At 49.6% G+C, this 16135-nt stretch overlaps 1 protein-coding gene across 1 annotated transcript in view; it reads left to right on the forward strand.

The window, feature by feature from the left end:
• The window catches only part of grk1a (G protein-coupled receptor kinase 1 a), a 72758-nt gene that overhangs the window by 47169 nt on the left and 9454 nt on the right, over positions 1-16135 (forward strand). The gene's annotated exons all lie outside the window — the stretch shown is intronic.

A 16135-nucleotide genomic window follows, 5' to 3' on the forward strand; every position in this document is an offset into this window, starting at 1 on the left:
GGTGGAACACAGCAGGCCAGGCAGCATCTATAGGAAGAAGCACCGTCGATATTTCGTGACGAAGGGTCTCGGCCCGAAACGTCGACAGTGCTTCTCCCTATAGATGCTGCCTGGCCTGCTGCATTCCACCAGCATTTTGTGTGTGTTGCTTCAATTTCCAGCATCTGCAGATTTCCTCGTGTTTGGAATATTTTGTCTACTTTAGGCCTCCCTGTTATAAGGAAGATGCTGTTAAACTGGAAAAAGTGCAGGAGTTACAAGGATTTTGTCAAGACTCAAAGGATTGAGCTATGTTGAGAAGTTGAGAGTTAATATTTTTATTGCAGTGTAGAAGAATGAACAATTCTCTTACCGAGGAATTTAAAATTCTGAGATGCATGGGAACGGTGCTTCTGCAGTCTTGTTGCTGAAGTGGGGGAATCAAGAACCAGAGGGCATAGGTTTAAGGTGAGGGGAGAGAATTAGTATGAGCGTGAGGGGCAGTTTTTTCATCCAGAGGGTGGTCTGTATGTGAAATGAACAACCAGAAGGGGTTGAACCAAGTACAGTAACAATATTTAAAGGGAAGAAAGGGAAATGGGCCAAACATGGACTAACTTGGAATGGAATCTCGGTCGGCAGTTGGGCCAAATGGCCTGTTCCTATGCCTTTAGAGCACAGACCTTCACATTCGAGCCTGGAGCCACATACATGCTTGTTAAGGTTAATGCTTGCAGAACTTTTGACCATTTGAGGGGTTCATTGTTGCAGCCAAAACTTGCTTCTCTTTTCTGATATTACTGAATTAGTGGAAGCATTAGCTTCATTGTAGAGGGATACATATTGATGTCTCGGAATCAATAGACCGCCCTCCGTGTCTCATAAAGTGCAAGTCAAGTTTATTATCATGTGCACAAGAATGGGGGTACACAAGTACAAAGACAAAGGTGTTTGTCGCAGCTAGGGACAGACAACACGTGGAACAGAGATCGGCTACAAGTTTATTATGTTGCTTCTTTAATTGTTCTTTGGAATATGCTTTGTGATGATTTTCTTTTGAATGCTTTTTCTGTAATAGTTGCTCTATGCAGGGAGTGTTTTTGCTAATGGTTTCCTGCAGTGTCAGGCTGGAATGTCAGGAGGATCTCTGTCCAATCCACAATGAGAGCAGGAACCGTTGGCTGCACCATCAGGTTCACTGCATCTTTCTCCCATTGAGTAGCGGGTCACCGTTTGGCTATTCACCTGTGTGGCAAAATGCATGTGTGCTTCTGGCCAATGAGTGACTGCGGGCTTCAGTCATGTGTGTACGTCCGCTTGTACGTTCAGTACATGCTCGTGGGCATGCTTGGGTGTGTGTGTTGTGTGGTGGCCATTTCATTAGGTAAAGGAGTGGAATTCGCTGTGCTCTTCTCCTACTGTAGTCCATCCACTTCAAGGGTCAGCATGTTATGCATTCAGAAGTGCTCTTCCACACGCTACTGTTGTAACATGTTGTTATTTGAGTTACTGTTGTCTTCATGTCAGATTGCACCAGTCTGACCATTCTCATCTGACCACTCTTACTACCAAGGCATTTTCACCCATAGAACTGCTGCTCACTGGATGCTTTTTTGTTTGTTTTCACACCCATCTCTGTAGCCTCAAGAGACTGTTGTACTAGAAAACCCCAGCAGATCAGCAGTTTCTGAGTAACGCAAACCACCCTGTCTGGCACCAACCATTCCATGCTCAAAGTCACTGAGATCACATTTGTTCCCATTCTGATGCATGGTCTGAACAACAAATGAACCTCTTGACCACATCTGTATGCTTTTATGGATTGAGTTGCTGCCACGTGATTGACTGATGAGATACTTGTATTAACATACAGGTGCACAGGTGTACCTACTAATGCCAGAAAGTTCTACCATTGTATCAGAAGTTATAGCTCAGGAGAACATTCACCTCCTGGTGCCAATATTCTTAATATCATTAGAAGATCTTTATAAATTAGTTATTTTCAATAAGAACATTAGAAACAGGAGCAGGACCCATCTGGCCTGCTTCCTCTATCATTAAAATCACAGCTGATCTCCTACCTTGAAAGTATTTTCCAGGAAGATCCCATTCATATTCCATACATGTGCAGAGATTTAATAATGAACACATTAATGAACACAATGACTGGTTGCGTCTCTGGCACCGAGACTGGATCCTCAGCTCAGAAGGGTGTTATGACCTCAGCCTTTTCCTTTGCAGCCCTTTCCTCAGCCTTTTCCTTCGCAGCCCTTTCCTTTTCCTTTTCCTTCGCAGCCCTTTCCTTTTCCTTTTCCTTCGCAGCCCTTTCCTCAGCCTTTTCCTTCACAGCCCTTTCCTCAGCCCTTTCCTTTTCCTTTTCCTTCGCAGCCCTTTCCTTTTCCTTTTCCTTCGCAGCCCTTTCCTCAGCCTTTTCCTTCGCAGCCCTTTCCTCAGCCTTTTCCTTCACAGCCCTTTCCTCAGCCTTTTCCTTCACAGCCCTTTCCTCAGCCTTTTCCTTCGCAGCCCTTTCCTCGGCCTTTTCCTTTTCCTTCGCAGCCCTTTCCTCAGCCTTTTCCTTTTCCTTCGCAGCCCGTTCCTCAGCCTTTTCCTTTTCCTTCGCAGCCCTTTCCTTTTCCTTTTCCTTCGCAGCCCTTTCCTCAGCCTTTTCCTTCGCAGCCCTTTCCTCAGCCTTTTCCTTCGCAGCCCTTTCCTCAGCCTTTTCCTTTTCCTTCGCAGCCCTTTCCTCAGCCTTTTCCTTCGCAGCCCTTTCCTCAGCCTTTTCCTTCGCAGTCCTTTCCTCAGCCTTTTCCTTCGCAGCCCTTTCCTCAGCCTTTTCCTTCGCAGCCCTTTCCTCGTCCTTTTCCTTCGCAGCCCTTTCCTCAGCCTTTTCCTTCGCAGCCCTTTCCTCAGCCTTTTCCTTCGCAGCCCTTTCCTCAGCCTTTTCCTTCGCAGCCCTTTCCTCAGCCTTTTCCTTCGCAGCTCTTTCCTCAGCCTTTTCCTTTTCCTTCGCAGCCCTTTCCTCAGCCTTTTCCTTCGCAGCCCTTTCCTCAGCCTTTTCCTTCGCAGCCCTTTCCTTTTCCTTTTCCTTCGCAGCCCTTTCCTTTTCCTTTTCCTTCGCAGCCCTATCCTCAGCCTTTTCCTTCACAGCCCTTTCCTCAGCCCTTTCCTTTTCCATTTCCTTCGCAGCCCTTTCCTTTTCCTTTTCCTTCGCAGCCCTTTCCTCAGCCTTTTCCTTCGCAGCCCTTTCCTCAGCCTTTTCCTTCACAGCCCTTTCCTCAGCCTTTTCCTTCACAGCCCTTTCCTCAGCCTTTTCCTTCGCAGCCCTTTCCTCGGCCTTTTCCTTTTCCTTCGCAGCCCTTTCCTCAGCCTTTTCCTTTTCCTTCGCAGCCCTTTCCTCAGCCTTTTCCTTTTCCTTCGCAGCCCTTTCCTCAGCCTTTTCCTTCGCAGCCCTTTCCTCAGCCTTTTCCTTCGCAGCCCTTTCCTCAGCCTTTTCCTTCGCAGCCCTTTCCTCAGCCTTTTCCTTTTCCTTCGCAGCCCTTTCCTCAGCCTTTTCCTTCGCAGCCCTTTCCTCAGCCTTTTCCTTCGCAGTCCTTTCCTCAGCCTTTCCCTTCGCAGCCCTTTCCTCAGCCTTTTCCTTCGCAGCCCTTTCCTCAGCCTTTTCCTTCGCAGCCCTTTCCTCAGCCTTTTCCTTTTCCTTCGCAGCCCTTTCCTCAGCCTTTTCCTTCGCAGCCCTTTCCTCAGCCTTTTCCTTTTCCTTCGCAGCTCTTTCCTCAGCCTTTTCCTTCGCAGTCCTTTCCTCAGCCTTTTCCTTTTCCTTCGCAGTCCTTTCCTCAGCCTTTTCCTTCGCAGCCCGTTCCTCAGCCTTTTCCTTCGCAGTCCTTTCCTCAGCCTTTTCCTTTTCCTTCGCAGTCCTTTCCTCAGCCTTTTCCTTCGCAGCCCGTTCCTCAGTCTTTTCCTTCGCAGTCCTTTCCTCAGCCTTTTCCTTTTCCTTCGCAGCCCTTTCCTTTTCCTTTTCCTTCGCAGCCCTTTCCTCGGCCTTTTCCTTTTCCTTCGCAGCCCGTTCCTCAGCCTTTTCCTTCGCAGCCCTTTCCTCAGCCTTTTCCTTCGCAGCCCTTTCCTCAGCCTTTTCCTTCGCAGCCCTTTCCTCGGCCTTTTCCTTCGCAGCCCTTTCCTCAGCCTTTTCCTTTTCCTTCGCAGCCCTTTCCTCAGCCTTTTCCTTCGCAGCCCTTTCCTCAGCCTTTTCCTTCGCAGCCCTTTCCTCGGCCTTTTCTTTCGCAGCCCTTTCCTCAGCCTTTTCCTTTTCCTTCGCAGCCCTTTCCTCAGCCTTTTCCTTTTCCTTCGCAGCCCTTTCCTCGGCCTTTTCCTTCGCAGCCCTTTCCTCAGCCTTTTCCTTTTCCTTCGCAGCCCTTTCCTCAGCCTTTTCCTTTTCCTTCGCAGCCCTTTCCTCGGCCTTTTCCTTCGCAGCCCTTTCCTCAGCCTTTTCCTTTTCCTTCGCAGCCCTTTCCTCAGCCTTTTCCTTTTCCTTCGCAGCCCTTTCCTCAGCCTTTTCCTTTTCCTTCGCAGCTCTTTCCGCAGCCTTTTCCTTCGCAGCCCTTTCCTCAGCCTTTTCCTTTTCCTTCGCAGCCCTTTCCTCAGCCTTTTCCTTTTCCTTCGCAGCCCTTTCCTCAGCCTTTTCCTTCGCAGCCCTTTCCTCAGCCTTTTCCTTCGCAGCCCTTTCCTCAGCCTTTTCCTTTTCCTTCGCAGCCCTTTCCTCAGCCTTTTCCTTCGCAGCCCTTTCCTCAGCCTTTTCCTTTTCCTTCGCAGCCCTTTCCTCAGCCTTTTCCTTTTCCTTCGCAGCCCTTTCCTCAGCCTTTTCCTTCGCAGCTCTTTCCGCAGCCTTTTCCTTTTCCTTCGCAGCCCTTTCCTCAGCCTTTTCCTTCGCAGCTCTTTCCGCAGCCTTTTCCTTTTCCTTCGCAGCCCTTTCCTCAGCCTTTTCCTTTTCCTTCGCAGCCCTTTCCTCAGCCTTTTCCTTCGCAGCCCTTTCCTCAGCCTTTTCCTTCGCAGCCCTTTCCTCAGCCTTTTCCTTCACAGCCCTTTCCTCAGCCTTTTCCTTCGCAGCCCTTTCCTCAGCCTTTTCCTTCACAGCCCTTTCCTCAGCCTTTTCCTTCGCAGCCCTTTCCTCAGCCTTTTCCTTCACAGCCCTTTCCTCGGCCTTTTCCTTCGCAGCTCTTTCCTCAGCCTTTTCCTTTTCCTTCGCAGCCCTTTCCTCAGCCTTTTCCTTCGCAGCCCTTTCCTCAGCCTTTTCCTTCGCAGCCCTTTCCTCAGCCTTTTCCTTCACAGCTCTTTCCTCAGCCTTTTCCTTTTCCTTCGCAGCCCTTTCCTCAGCCTTTTCATTCGCAGCCCTTTCCTTTCCTTTTCATTCGCAGCCCTTTCCTCAGCCTTTTCCTTCGCAGCCCTTTCCTTTTCCTTTTCCTTCGCAGCCCTTTCCTCAGCCTTTTCCTTCGCAGCCCTTTCCTCAGCCTTTTCCTTCGCAGCTCTTTCCGCAGCCTTTTCCTTTTCCTTCGCAGCCCTTTCCTCAGCCTTTTCCTTCGCAGCCCTTTCCTTTTCCTTTTCCTTCGCAGCCCTTTCCTCAGCCTTTTCCTTTTCCTTCGCAGCCCTTTCCTCAGCCTTTTCCTTCGCAGCCCTTTCCTCAGCCTTTTCCTTCACAGCCCTTTCCTCGGCCTTTTCCTTTTCCTTCGCAGCCCTTTCCTTTTCCTTTTCCTTCGCAGCCCTTTCCTCGGCCTTTTCCTTTTCCTTCGCAGCCCTTTCCTCAGCCTTTTCCTTCGCAGTCCTTTCCTCAGCCTTTTTCTTCGCAGCCCTTTCCTCAGCCTTTTCCTTCGCAGCCCTTTCCTCAGCCTTTTCCTTCGCAGTCCTTTCCTCAGCCTTTTCCTTTTCCTTCGCAGCCCTTTCCTCAGCCTTTTCCTTTTCCTTCGCAGCTCTTTCCGCAGCCTTTTCCTTTTCCTTCGCAGCCCTTTCCTCAGCCTTTTCCTTTTCCTTCGCAGCCCTTTCCTCAGCCTTTTCCTTCACAGCCCGTTCCTCAGCCTTTTCCTTTTCCTTCGCAGCCCTTTCCTCAGCCTTTTCCTTTGCAGCCCTTTCCTCAGCCTTTTCCTTCACAGCCCTTTCCTCGGCCTTTTCCTTCGCAGCTCTTTCCTCAGCCTTTTCCTTTTCCTTCGCAGGCCTTTCCTCAGCCTTTTCCTTCGCAGCCCTTTCCTCAGCCTTTTCCTTCACAGCCCTTTCCTCAGCCTTTTCCTTTTCCTTCGCAGCCCTTTCCTCAGCCTTTTCCTTCACAGCCCTTTCCTCAGCCTTTTCCTTCGCAGCCCTTTCCTCAGCCTTTTCCTTCACAGCTCTTTCCTCAGCCTTTTCCTTCGCAGCCCTTTCCTTTTCCTTTTCCTTCGCAGCCCTTTCCTCAGCCTTTTCCTTCGCAGCCCTTTCCTTTTCCTTTTCCTTCGCAGCCCTTTCCTCAGCCTTTTCCTTCGCAGCCCTTTCCTTTTCCTTTTCCTTCGCAGCCCTTTCCTCAGCCTTTTCCTTCGCAGCCCTTTCCTCAGCCCTTTCCTTTTCCTTTTCCTTCGCAGCCCTTTCCTTTCCTTTTCATTCGCAGCCCTTTCCTCAGCCTTTTCCTTCGCAGCCCTTTCCTTTTCCTTTTCCTTCGCAGCCCTTTCCTCAGCCTTTTCCTTCGCAGCCCTTTCCTCAGCCTTTTCCTTCGCAGCTCTTTCCGCAGCCTTTTCCTTTTCCTTCGCAGCCCTTTCCTCAGCCTTTTCCTTCGCAGCCCTTTCCTTTTCCTTTTCCTTCGCAGCCCTTTCCTCAGCCTTTTCCTTTTCCTTCGCAGCCCTTTCCTCAGCCTTTTCCTTCGCAGCCCTTTCCTCAGCCTTTTCCTTCACAGCCCTTTCCTCGGCCTTTTCCTTTTCCTTCGCAGCCCTTTCCTTTTCCTTTTCCTTCGCAGCCCTTTCCTCGGCCTTTTCCTTTTCCTTCGCAGCCCTTTCCTCAGCCTTTTCCTTCGCAGTCCTTTCCTCAGCCTTTTTCTTCGCAGCCCTTTCCTCAGCCTTTTCCTTCGCAGCCCTTTCCTCAGCCTTTTCCTTCGCAGTCCTTTCCTCAGCCTTTTCCTTTTCCTTCGCAGCCCTTTCCTTTTCCTTTTCCTTCGCAGCCCTTTCCTCGGCCTTTTCCTTTTCCTTCGCAGCCCTTTCCTCAGCCTTTTCCTTCGCAGCCCTTTCCTCAGCCTTTTCCTTCGCAGCTCTTTCCGCAGCCTTTTCCTTTTCCTTCGCAGCCCTTTCCTCAGCCTTTTCATTCGCAGCCCTTTCCTTTCCTTTTCATTCGCAGCCCTTTCCTCAGCCTTTTCCTTCGCAGCCCTTTCCTTTTCCTTTTCCTTCGCAGCCCTTTCCTCAGCCTTTTCCTTCGCAGCCCTTTCCTCAGCCTTTTCCTTCGCAGCTCTTTCCGCAGCCTTTTCCTTTTCCTTCGCAGCCCTTTCCTCAGCCTTTTCCTTCGCAGCCCTTTCCTTTTCCTTTTCCTTCGCAGCCCTTTCCTCAGCCTTTTCCTTTTCCTTCGCAGCCCTTTCCTCAGCCTTTTCCTTCGCAGCCCTTTCCTCAGCCTTTTCCTTCACAGCCCTTTCCTCGGCCTTTTCCTTTTCCTTCGCAGCCCTTTCCTTTTCCTTTTCCTTCGCAGCCCTTTCCTCGGCCTTTTCCTTTTCCTTCGCAGCCCTTTCCTCAGCCTTTTCCTTCGCAGTCCTTTCCTCAGCCTTTTTCTTCGCAGCCCTTTCCTCAGCCTTTTCCTTCGCAGCCCTTTCCTCAGCCTTTTCCTTCGCAGTCCTTTCCTCAGCCTTTTCCTTTTCCTTCGCAGCCCTTTCCTCAGCCTTTTCCTTTTCCTTCGCAGCTCTTTCCGCAGCCTTTTCCTTTTCCTTCGCAGCCCTTTCCTCAGCCTTTTCCTTTTCCTTCGCAGCCCTTTCCTCAGCCTTTTCCTTCACAGCCCGTTCCTCAGCCTTTTCCTTTTCCTTCGCAGCCCTTTCCTCAGCCTTTTCCTTTGCAGCCCTTTCCTCAGCCTTTTCCTTTTCCTTCACAGCCCTTTCCTCAGCCTTTTCCTTCGCAGCCCTTTCCTCAGCCTTTTCCTTCACAGCTCTTTCCTCAGCCTTTTCCTTCGCAGCCCTTTCCTTTTCCTTTTCCTTCGCAGCCCTTTCCTCAGCCTTTTCCTTCGCAGCCCTTTCCTTTTCCTTTTCCTTCGCAGCCCTTTCCTCAGCCTTTTCCTTCGCAGCCCTTTCCTTTTCCTTTTCCTTCGCAGCCCTTTCCTCAGCCTTTTCCTTCGCAGCCCTTTCCTCAGCCCTTTCCTTTTCCTTTTCCTTCGCAGCCCTTTCCTTTCCTTTTCATTCGCAGCCCTTTCCTCAGCCTTTTCCTTCGCAGCCCTTTCCTTTTCCTTTTCCTTCGCAGCCCTTTCCTCAGCCTTTTCCTTCGCAGCCCTTTCCTCAGCCTTTTCCTTCGCAGCTCTTTCCGCAGCCTTTTCCTTTTCCTTCGCAGCCCTTTCCTCAGCCTTTTCCTTCGCAGCCCTTTCCTTTTCCTTTTCCTTCGCAGCCCTTTCCTCAGCCTTTTCCTTTTCCTTCGCAGCCCTTTCCTCAGCCTTTTCCTTCGCAGCCCTTTCCTCAGCCTTTTCCTTCACAGCCCTTTCCTCGGCCTTTTCCTTTTCCTTCGCAGCCCTTTCCTTTTCCTTTTCCTTCGCAGCCCTTTCCTCGGCCTTTTCCTTTTCCTTCGCAGCCCTTTCCTCAGCCTTTTCCTTCGCAGTCCTTTCCTCAGCCTTTTTCTTCGCAGCCCTTTCCTCAGCCTTTTCCTTCGCAGCCCTTTCCTCAGCCTTTTCCTTCGCAGTCCTTTCCTCAGCCTTTTCCTTTTCCTTCGCAGCCCTTTCCTTTTCCTTTTCCTTCGCAGCCCTTTCCTCGGCCTTTTCCTTTTCCTTCGCAGCCCTTTCCTCAGCCTTTTCCTTCGCAGCCCTTTCCTCAGCCTTTTCCTTCGCAGCTCTTTCCGCAGCCTTTTCCTTTTCCTTCGCAGCCCTTTCCTCAGCCTTTTCATTCGCAGCCCTTTCCTTTCCTTTTCATTCGCAGCCCTTTCCTCAGCCTTTTCCTTCGCAGCCCTTTCCTTTTCCTTTTCCTTCGCAGCCCTTTCCTCAGCCTTTTCCTTCGCAGCCCTTTCCTCAGCCTTTTCCTTCGCAGCTCTTTCCGCAGCCTTTTCCTTTTCCTTCGCAGCCCTTTCCTCAGCCTTTTCCTTCGCAGCCCTTTCCTTTTCCTTTTCCTTCGCAGCCCTTTCCTCAGCCTTTTCCTTTTCCTTCGCAGCCCTTTCCTCAGCCTTTTCCTTCGCAGCCCTTTCCTCAGCCTTTTCCTTCACAGCCCTTTCCTCGGCCTTTTCCTTTTCCTTCGCAGCCCTTTCCTTTTCCTTTTCCTTCGCAGCCCTTTCCTCGGCCTTTTCCTTTTCCTTCGCAGCCCTTTCCTCAGCCTTTTCCTTCGCAGTCCTTTCCTCAGCCTTTTTCTTCGCAGCCCTTTCCTCAGCCTTTTCCTTCGCAGCCCTTTCCTCAGCCTTTTCCTTCGCAGTCCTTTCCTCAGCCTTTTCCTTTTCCTTCGCAGCCCTTTCCTCAGCCTTTTCCTTTTCCTTCGCAGCTCTTTCCGCAGCCTTTTCCTTTTCCTTCGCAGCCCTTTCCTCAGCCTTTTCCTTTTCCTTCGCAGCCCTTTCCTCAGCCTTTTCCTTCACAGCCCGTTCCTCAGCCTTTTCCTTTTCCTTCGCAGCCCTTTCCTCAGCCTTTTCCTTTGCAGCCCTTTCCTCAGCCTTTTCCTTCACAGCCCTTTCCTCGGCCTTTTCCTTCGCAGCTCTTTCCTCAGCCTTTTCCTTTTCCTTCGCAGGCCTTTCCTCAGCCTTTTCCTTCGCAGCCCTTTCCTCAGCCTTTTCCTTCACAGCCCTTTCCTCAGCCTTTTCCTTTTCCTTCGCAGCCCTTTCCTCAGCCTTTTCCTTCACAGCCCTTTCCTCAGCCTTTTCCTTCGCAGCCCTTTCCTCAGCCTTTTCCTTCACAGCTCTTTCCTCAGCCTTTTCCTTCGCAGCCCTTTCCTTTTCCTTTTCCTTCGCAGCCCTTTCCTCAGCCTTTTCCTTCGCAGCCCTTTCCTTTTCCTTTTCCTTCGCAGCCCTTTCCTCAGCCTTTTCCTTCGCAGCCCTTTCCTTTTCCTTTTCCTTCGCAGCCCTTTCCTCAGCCTTTTCCTTCGCAGCCCTTTCCTCAGCCCTTTCCTTTTCCTTTTCCTTCGCAGCCCTTTCCTTTCCTTTTCATTCGCAGCCCTTTCCTCAGCCTTTTCCTTCGCAGCCCTTTCCTTTTCCTTTTCCTTCGCAGCCCTTTCCTCAGCCTTTTCCTTCGCAGCCCTTTCCTCAGCCTTTTCCTTCGCAGCTCTTTCCGCAGCCTTTTCCTTTTCCTTCGCAGCCCTTTCCTCAGCCTTTTCCTTCGCAGCCCTTTCCTTTTCCTTTTCCTTCGCAGCCCTTTCCTCAGCCTTTTCCTTTTCCTTCGCAGCCCTTTCCTCAGCCTTTTCCTTCGCAGCCCTTTCCTCAGCCTTTTCCTTCACAGCCCTTTCCTCGGCCTTTTCCTTTTCCTTCGCAGCCCTTTCCTTTTCCTTTTCCTTCGCAGCCCTTTCCTCGGCCTTTTCCTTTTCCTTCGCAGCCCTTTCCTCAGCCTTTTCCTTCGCAGTCCTTTCCTCAGCCTTTTTCTTCGCAGCCCTTTCCTCAGCCTTTTCCTTCGCAGCCCTTTCCTCAGCCTTTTCCTTCGCAGTCCTTTCCTCAGCCTTTTCCTTTTCCTTCGCAGCCCTTTCCTCAGCCTTTTCCTTTTCCTTCGCAGCTCTTTCCGCAGCCTTTTCCTTTTCCTTCGCAGCCCTTTCCTCAGCCTTTTCCTTTTCCTTCGCAGCCCTTTCCTCAGCCTTTTCCTTCACAGCCCGTTCCTCAGCCTTTTCCTTTTCCTTCGCAGCCCTTTCCTCAGCCTTTTCCTTTGCAGCCCTTTCCTCAGCCTTTTCCTTCACAGCCCTTTCCTCGGCCTTTTCCTTCGCAGCTCTTTCCTCAGCCTTTTCCTTTTCCTTCGCAGGCCTTTCCTCAGCCTTTTCCTTCGCAGCCCTTTCCTCAGCCTTTTCCTTCACAGCCCTTTCCTCAGCCTTTTCCTTTTCCTTCGCAGCCCTTTCCTCAGCCTTTTCCTTCACAGCCCTTTCCTCAGCCTTTTCCTTCGCAGCCCTTTCCTCAGCCTTTTCCTTCACAGCTCTTTCCTCAGCCTTTTCCTTCGCAGCCCTTTCCTTTTCCTTTTCCTTCGCAGCCCTTTCCTCAGCCTTTTCCTTCGCAGCCCTTTCCTTTTCCTTTTCCTTCGCAGCCCTTTCCTCAGCCTTTTCCTTCGCAGCCCTTTCCTTTTCCTTTTCCTTCGCAGCCCTTTCCTCAGCCTTTTCCTTCGCAGCCCTTTCCTCAGCCCTTTCCTTTTCCTTTTCCTTCGCAGCCCTTTCCTTTTCCTTTTCCTTCACAGCCCTTTCCTTTTCCTTTTCCTTCGCAGCCCTTTCCTTTTCCTTTTCCTTCGCAGCCCTTTCCTCAGCCTTTTCCTTCGCAGCCCTTTCCTCAGCCCTTTCCTTTTCCTTTTCCTTCGCAGCCCTTTCCTTTTCCTTTTCCTTCACAGCCCTTTCCTTTTCCTTTTCCTTCGCAGCCCTTTCCTTTTCCTTTTCCTTCGCAGCCCTTTCCTCAGCCTTTTCCTTTTCCTTCGCAGCCCTTTCCTCAGCCTTTTCCTTCGCAGCCCTTTCCTCAGCCTTTTCCTTCACAGCCCTTTCCTCGGCCTTTTCCTTTTCCTTCGCAGCCCTTTCCTCGACCTTTTCCTTCGCAGCCCTTTCCTTTTCCTTTTCCTTCGCAGCCCTTTCCTCAGCCTTTTCCTTCGCAGCCCTTTCCTCAGCCTTTTCCTTTTCCTTCGCAGCCCGTTCCTCAGTCTTTTCCTTCGCAGCCCTTTCCTTTTCCTTTTCCTTCGCAGCCCTTTCCTCAGTCTTTTCCTTCGCAGCCCTTTCCTTTTCCTTTTCCTTCGCAGCCCTTTCCTCAGCCTTTTCCTTCGCAGCTCTTTCCGCAGCCTTTTCCTTTTCCTTCGCAGCCCTTTCCTCAGCCTTTTCCTTTTCCTTCGCAGCCCTTTCCTCAGCCTTTTCCTTCGCAGCCCTTTCCTCAGCCTTTTCCTTCGCAGCTCTTTCCGCAGCCTTTTCCTTTTCCTTCGCAGCCCTTTCCTCAGCCTTTTCCTTCGCAGCCCTTTCCTTTTCCTTTTCCTTCGCAGCCCTTTCCTCAGCCTTTTCCTTTTCCTTCGCAGCCCTTTCCTCAGCCTTTTCCTTCGCAGCCCTTTCCTCAGCCTTTTCCTTTTCCTTCGCAGCCCTTTCCTCAGCCTTTTCCTTCGCAGCCCTTTCCTCAGCCTTTTCCTTCGCAGCCCTTTCCTCAGCCTTTTCAGCTGCTTCTAGCTGCTTTACTTTAAGCTCATGGTCCAACCTTGCTTTCTCCAACTCTGCCTGATCTGTCCCACTCGCTAATCTCTTTTCGGGAATATTTTCCAAATCCTCAGCTGCAAACACCTCCTTTTCAATGTAATACTGATTTATGACCCCTCGCACTTCCTGCTTTTTCATTGCTGGCTTCACCGCTGTGAGGTCTAACGCCTGCGCCAAATTTACCAAGTCTGATTTTGTAGCCTTCCCTAGCGCCTCTACCGTCAGGTTTCTCGTAAATTCATCCACATCCATCTTTGCTGGCTTCCTGTCTGGCTACCTGCGTAACCAGATTTAAGTTTGGACTTACAGCCCGATTCACTGACCCTACCCTTTGGTTTCAAATCCGGGACGAGAACCCCACTTGTTACGTAACCTCGTAACTAGGTAAACTTACCAGCAAAGATAGCGGGATCAGCTGAGTCAGATGCTACTATTTTCAAACGTTTTATTCAAAAAGGGGCACAAACGTATGGTTAATACAAAACATTCAGATCATATACGTTGTCACAACTCAATCTAAAACACCGGTGTAATAATAATCATTCAAAACACAAGCTCACTCGTCGTCTAGGGGTAATGTAGATTTTATATCGTTCGCCGGACATCTAAAAGTCTTTTAGCTCACGGCAGTTTCACGTAGTTGCCGGCGGAAGCGTCGCGTTGGTGCACTTTTGTTAGAAAGACAGAGAGAGGGATTTAAGAGTTTACCCGATCGGGTTTCCAACCTGGAGTAGTTCAGTTTGTGAGAGCCTCGTTGGGGAATGAACGCTCATCGGTGGCCTCCCCTGTAGCTAAGCCGTCTTCCGTGGTGAAGTCGCCAATCCCAGGCAAGGGAAGGACGCACACGACCCCTCCACCGGCTGTAGCTATTAAAACGCTGTCGCAGGATTTCTAGCGTTTCTCCTTCGTGTGTTTCCTTGGTGCGTCTGAGGGGCCGTCTCTACAGCCCCTCTTTTATCTGGACTGGCAGGGTTGTAGATGTCAATCAGGGTGGGGGGGGGGGGGGTTTGAGGCGATCCTTCCCCCATCACCCACCTCACATTGCCCTGAGATTTTGCACGTAGGCCAATTCCTTATCCCACAAAGGTGTCTCCCAAAACAATGGCTATGTCAGAGGCTTTTGTCTTGTTGAGCGGCCAATCCACATTCCAGACCGTAAGGCTCTCTCTCTCTCTCTCTCTCTGGCGATTCTCCCAAAGGAGGGGGCTGAGGTCATAACAAGGGAAGGAGAGAAAAGAGGAGAGCAGTAGTGATAGGGGATCTGATAGTTAGGGGGAGAGATGGGAGGTTCTGTGGAAGAGATCGAGAATCCCGGATGGTCTGTTGCCTCCCTGGTGTCAGGGTCCGCGATATCTCGGATCGAGTTCTCAATATTCTCAAGAGGGAGGGTGAGCAGCCAGATGTCGTGGTCCATGTAGGGACCAATGATGTGGGTAGGAAGAGTGAGGAGGTCCTGAAAGGTGAGTTTAGGGAGTTAGGCACCAAGTTAAAGGACAGGACCTCCAGGATAGCAATCTCAGGATTGCCTCCAGTACCACGTGCAGGTGGGTTTAGAAATAGTAAGATAACGCAGATCAACACCTGGCTGAAGACATGGTGCAGGAGGGAGGGTTTCAGATTTATAGATAATTGGGCAGTTTTCCAGGGAAGGTGGGATCTGTTCCGGCTGGATGGTTTACATCTGAACTGGAGGGGGACAAATATTCTTGTAGGTAGGTTTGCTAGAGAGGCTCCAGTGGATTTAAACTAGATACAAGAGGGGAGGGGAACCAGAGTGTAGGAACAGATGTATGGGAGAAGGAAGAAAAAGAAGATAGTAAAGTTGTTTGCACAACTTGAAACAAGTAGGGAAGTTATGGAAACTATGACGATTAAAGAGGAGGAAGTGCTTGCTCTTTTAAGGAATATAAAAGTGGATAAATCTCTGAGTCCTGACAGGATTCCCTAGGACCTTGAGGGAAGTTAGTGTAGAAATAGCAGGGGCTCTGACAGAAATATTTCAAATGTCATTAGAAATGGGGATGGTGCCGGAGGATTGGCATATTGCTCATGTTGTTCCATTGTTTAAAAAAGTGTTCTAAGAGTAAACCTAGCAATTATAGGCCTGTAAGTTTGAGAGATGGTATATATAATTATCTGGATAGACAGGGTCTGATTAGAAACAGTCAACATGGATTTGTGAGTGGAAGGTCATGTTTGACAAATCTTATTGAATTATTTGAAGAGGTTACTAGGAAAGTTGACGAGGGTAAAGCAGTGGATGTTGTCTGTATGGACATCAGTAAGGCCTTTGATGAGGTTCCACATGGAAGGTTAGTTAGGAAGGTTCAATCGTTAGGTATTAATATAAAATGGATTCAACAGTGGCTGGATGGGAGATGCCAGAGAGTAGTGGTGGATAACTGTATGTCAGGTTGGAGGCCGGTGACTAGTGGTGTGCCTCAGGGATCTGTATTGGGTCCAATGTTGCTTGTCATATCCATTAATGATCTGGATGATGGGGTGGTAAGTTGGATTAGTAAGTATGCAGATGATATTAAGACAGGTGGCGTTGTGGATAATGAAGTAGGTTTTCAAAGCTTGCAGAGAGATTTAGGCCAGTTAGAAGAGTGGGCTGAAAGATGGCCGATGGAGTTTCATGCTGATAAGTGTGAGGTGCTACATTTTGGTAGGACTAATCAGAATAGGACAAACATGGTAAATGGTAGGGCATTGAAGAATGCAGTAGAACAGAGTGATCTAGGAATAATGGTGCATAGTTCCCTGAAGGTGGAATCTCATGTGGATAGGGTGGTGAAGAAAGCTTTTGGTATGCTGGCCTTTATAAATCAGAGCATTGAGTATAGGAGTTGGGATGTAATGTTAAAATTGTACAAGGCATTGGTGAGGCCAAATTTGGAGTATTGTGTACAGTTCTGGTCATCGAATTATAGGAAAGATGTCAACAAAATAGAGAGAGTACAGAGGAGATTTACTAGAATGTTACCTGGGTTTCAGCACCTAAATTACAGAGAAAGGTTGAACAAGTTAGGTCTTTATTTTTTGGAGCGTAGAAGGTTGAGGGGGGATTTGATAGAGGTATTTAAAATTATGAGGGGGATAGATAGAATTGACGTGGATAGGCTTTTTCCATTGAGAGTAGGGGAGATTCAAACAAGAGGACATGAGTTGAGAGTTAGGGGGCAAAAGTTTAGTAACACGAGGGGGAATTTCTTTACTCAGAGAGTGGTAGCTGTGTGGAATGAGCTTCCAGTAGAAGTGGTAGAGGCAGGTCCGATATTGTCATTTAAAGTAAAATTGGATAGTATATGGACAGGAAAGGAACGGAGGGTTATGGGCTGAGTGCAGGTCGGTGGGACTAGGTGAGAGTAAGTGTTTGGCACGGACTAGAAGGGCTGAGATGGCCTGTTTCTGTGCTGTAATTGTTATATGGTTATACGGTTATATGGAAGGTAGCAAATTCAACAGGCTCATCAGTCCCCAAGAGAAGAAACTTTCCTCATCTCTGTTTGAAATGACCCACTGTTCTCAAACAAGGTCCTCCGGTCCTAGATTCCTCAGGGAGGGGAAACATTATCTAAAGTCTCAAGCCTTTTCTACTTTCTCAATCTACTCAATCTTTTCTGTGAGAAATCTACAGTCGCTGGAACCAGTCCACTG

The sequence above is a fragment of the Hemitrygon akajei genome, chromosome 5 (genome assembly GCF_048418815.1).
Source record: "Hemitrygon akajei chromosome 5, sHemAka1.3, whole genome shotgun sequence".
Taxonomy (NCBI): domain Eukaryota; kingdom Metazoa; phylum Chordata; class Chondrichthyes; order Myliobatiformes; family Dasyatidae; genus Hemitrygon; species Hemitrygon akajei.